Genomic DNA, 4,256 nt, shown 5'->3' on the forward strand with positions numbered 1-4,256 from the left:
CTTCATTTTGAACTTGTCAAGCTGACTTTGAAGCACTTCCAACTTGGATTCCTTGACGGAGTCGGTACCTTCATGCATATCAATCAAAGTATCCCAAATTTCCTTTGCATTCTCAAGACGCCTGATTTTGTTGAATTCTTCGGGGCATAATCCGTTGAAGAGGATATCACAAGCTTGAGCATTGTATTGCAGCATCTTCAACTCTTCCGTGGTAGCTTCACGATTTGGTTCTCTCCCATCAAAGAATTCACCTTGCAAGCCAATACACACAATAGCCCATACGGCGGGGTTATGTCCAAGAATATGCATTTTCATCTTATGCTTCCAACTAGCAAAATTAGTACCATCAGAGTAAGGACCTCTATGGTGGTAATTTCCCTCGCTAGACGCCATACTCTCCTAGGTTGTGAAACCAAGGCTATGACTTCCAAAAGCTATGAAAATCAAAGCAAATGGAGACCAAAGCTCTGATACCACTTGTAGGATCAAAAGTATGTCTAGAGGGGGGTGATTAGACTACTTGACAAAATAAAAACTTATCCTTTTCCCAATTTTAGTTCTTGGCAGGTTTTAGCTACTTTGGACAAGTCAAGCAATCTTAACACAATTCAAGCAAGCATGCAAAGAGTATATGAGTAGCGTAAAGTAAAGCATGCAACTTGCAAGAATGTAAAGGGAAGGGTTTGGAGGATTCAAACGCAATGGAGACACGGATGTTTTTGTCGTGGTTCCAATAGGTGGTGCTATCATACATCCACGTTGATGGAGACTTCAACCCATGAAGGGTAACGGTTGCGTGAGTCCACGGAGGGCTCCACCCACGAAGGGTCCATGAAGAAGCAACCTTGTCTATCTCACCATGGCCGTCACCCATGAAGGACTTGCCTCACTAGCGGTTGATCTTCACAAAGTAGGCGATCTCCTTGCCCTTACAAACTCGTTGGTTCAACTCCACAATCTTGTCGGAGGCTCCCAAGTGACACCTAGCCAATCTAGGAGACACCACTCTCCAAGAAGTAACAAATGGTGTGTTGATGATGAACTCCTTGCTCTTGTGCTTCAAAACATAGTGTCCCCAACACTCAACTCTCTCTCACAGGATATGGATTTGGTGGAAAGAGGATTTGAATGGAAAGCAACTTGGGGAAGAGTAGAGATCAAGATTCATATGGTAAGAATGGAATATCTTGGCCTCAACACAACTGTAGGTGCTTCTCTCTCAGAAAAAGTAAGTTGGAAGTGTAGGTTTGTTCTGATGGCTCTTTCCACGAATGAAGAGGTGGTGGAGGGGTATGTATAGCCTCCACGCAAAATCTAACCGTTACACACAACTTGCCAATCTCGGTGGGACCGAATAGTTAAACTCGGTCGGACTGATTCAGCAAAGCTAGTGACCGTTAGGGTTTTCGGTGGGACCAACATGCAACTCGGTAGGACCGATATGATTAGGGTTAGGGCATAACGTAATCTCGGTGAGACCGATTACACAAACTCGGTGAGACCGATTTTGGTAATAAGCTAACCAGAGAGTTGGCCAGGTAAACTCGGTGGGATCGATCGCTCATTTCGGTGAGACCGAAACATTACGAAGGGAAAACAGAGAGTTTACATTGCAATCTCGGTGGGATCGATCACTCATCTCGGTAAGACCGAAATTTTATGAAGGGGAACAGAGAGATTACAATCCCATCTCGATGAGACCAAGATCCCTATCGGTGAGACCGATTTGCCTAGGGTTTGTGGCAGTGGCTATGACATTTGAAACTCGGTGGCGCCGGATAGAAAGAATCGGTGGGGACGAGTTTGACTTTTGGTTTAGGTCATATGTGGATGTGAGAAAGTAGTTGAGGGTTTTGGAGCATATTACTAAGCATTTTGAGCAAGAGCCTCATTAAACAACACCTCATCCCTCCTTGATAGTATTGGCTTTTCCTATAGACTCAATGTGATCTTGGATCACTAAAATAGAAAATGTAGAGTCTTGAGCTTTGAGCTTGAGCCAATCCTTTGTCCTTAGCATTTTGAGGGGTCCACTTTTCTCATCCATGCCATGCCAATCATTGAGCTTTCCTGAGATATTAATCTTGAAATAGCATTAGGTCAATGAGCTATATGTTGTTATGAATTACCAAAACCACCTAGGGATAGTTGCACTTTTAGTATACATGACCGAGACTCATCTCCGCTATATAACCAATAGCGGAACCTGGATGCTCATATTGGTTCCTACATATTCTACGAAGATCTTTATCGGTCAAACCTCATAACAACATACATTGTTCCCTTTGTCATCGGTATGTTTACTTGCCCGAGATTCGATCGTCGGTATCTAAATACCTAGTTCAATCTCGTTACCGGCAAGTCTCTTTACTCGTTCCTTAATGTATCATCCTGCAACTAACTCATTAGTCACATTGCTTGCAAGGCTTATAGTGATGTGCATTACCGAGAGGGCCCATAGATACCTCTCCGACAATCGGAGTGACAAATCCTAATCTCAATCTATGCCAACTCAACAAACACCATCGGAGACACCTATAGAGCATCTTTATAGTCACCCAGTTACGTTGTGACATTTGATAGCACACTAAGTGTTCCTCCGGTATTCGGGAGTTGCATAATCTCATAGTCATAGGAACATGTATAAGTTATGGAGAAAGCAATAGCAATAAACTAAACGATCATAGTGCTAAGCTAACGGATGGGTCAAGTCAATCACATCATTCTCTAATGATGTGATCCCATTCATCAAATGACAACTCATGTCTATGGTTAGGAAACTTAACCATCTTTGATTAACGAGCTAGTCAAGCAGAGGCATACTAGTGACACTCTGTTTGTTTATGTATTCACACATGTACTAAGTTTCCAGTTAATACAATTCTAGCATCAATAATAAACATTTATCATGATATAAGGAAATATAAATAACAACTTTATTATTGCCTCTAGGGCATATTTCCTTCAGTCTCCCACTTGCACTAGAGTCAATAATCTAGTTCACATCGTTATGTGATTAGTTCACATCTTCATGTTTCTAATACCCAAAGGGTTTACTAGAGTCAATGATCTAGTTCACATCGCTATGTGATTAACACCCAAAGAGTGATCATGTTTTGCTTGTGAGAGAAGTTTAGTCTACGGGTCTGCAACATTCAGATCCATAAGTATTTTGTAAATTTCTATGTCTACAATACTCTACACAGAGCTACTCTAGCTAATTGCTCCCACTTTCAATATGTATCTAGATCGAGACTTAGAGTCATCTAGATCGGTGTCAAAAGCTTTCATCGACGTAACTCTTTACCACGAACTCTTTTATCACCTCCATAATCGAGAAATATTTCCTTAGTCCTCTAAGGATAATTTTGACTGTTGTCCAGTGATCTACTCCTAGATCACTATTGTACTCCCTTGCCAAAATCATGCTAAGGTATACAATAGGTCTGGTACACAACATAGCATACTTTATAGAACCTATGACTGAGGCATAGGGAATGACTTTTCATTCTCTTTCTATTTTCTGCTGTGGTCGGGTTTTGAGTCTTTACTCAACTTCACACCTTGCAACACAGGCAAGAACTCCTTCTTTGACTGATCTATTTTGAACTCCTTCAAAATCTTGTCAAGGTATGTACTCATTGAAAAAACTTATCAAGCATCTTGATCTATATCTATAGATCTTGGTGCTCAATATGTAAGCAGCTTTACCGAGGTCTTTGTTTGAAAAACTCCTTTCAAACACTCCTTTATGCTTTCTAGAAAATTCTACATTATTTCCGATCAATAATATGGCATTCACATATATTTATCAAAAATTATGTAGTGCTCCCACTCACTTTATTGTAAATACAGGCTTCACCACAAGTCTGTATAAAACTATATGCTTTGATCACACTATCAAAGCATATATTCCAACTCCGAGATGCTTGCACCAGTCCATAAATGGATCGCTGGAGCTTGCACACTTTGTTAGCACCTTTTGGATTGACAAAACCTTTTGGTTGCATCATATACAACTCTTCTTTAAGATATACATTAAGGAATGCAGTTTTGACATCCATTTGCCAAATTTCATAAAATGCGGCAACTGCTAACATGATTCGGACAGACATTTAAGCATCGGTACGAGTGAGAAAATCTCATCGTAGTCAACACCTTGAACTTGTCAAAAACCTTTGCGACAATTTGAGCTTTGTAGACAGTAATACTACTATCAGCGTCTGTCTTCCTCTTGAAGATCCATTTATTCTGAA

The sequence above is a fragment of the Triticum dicoccoides genome, chromosome 6A (assembly GCF_002162155.2).
Source record: "Triticum dicoccoides isolate Atlit2015 ecotype Zavitan chromosome 6A, WEW_v2.0, whole genome shotgun sequence".
NCBI classification, from domain to species: domain Eukaryota; kingdom Viridiplantae; phylum Streptophyta; class Magnoliopsida; order Poales; family Poaceae; genus Triticum; species Triticum dicoccoides.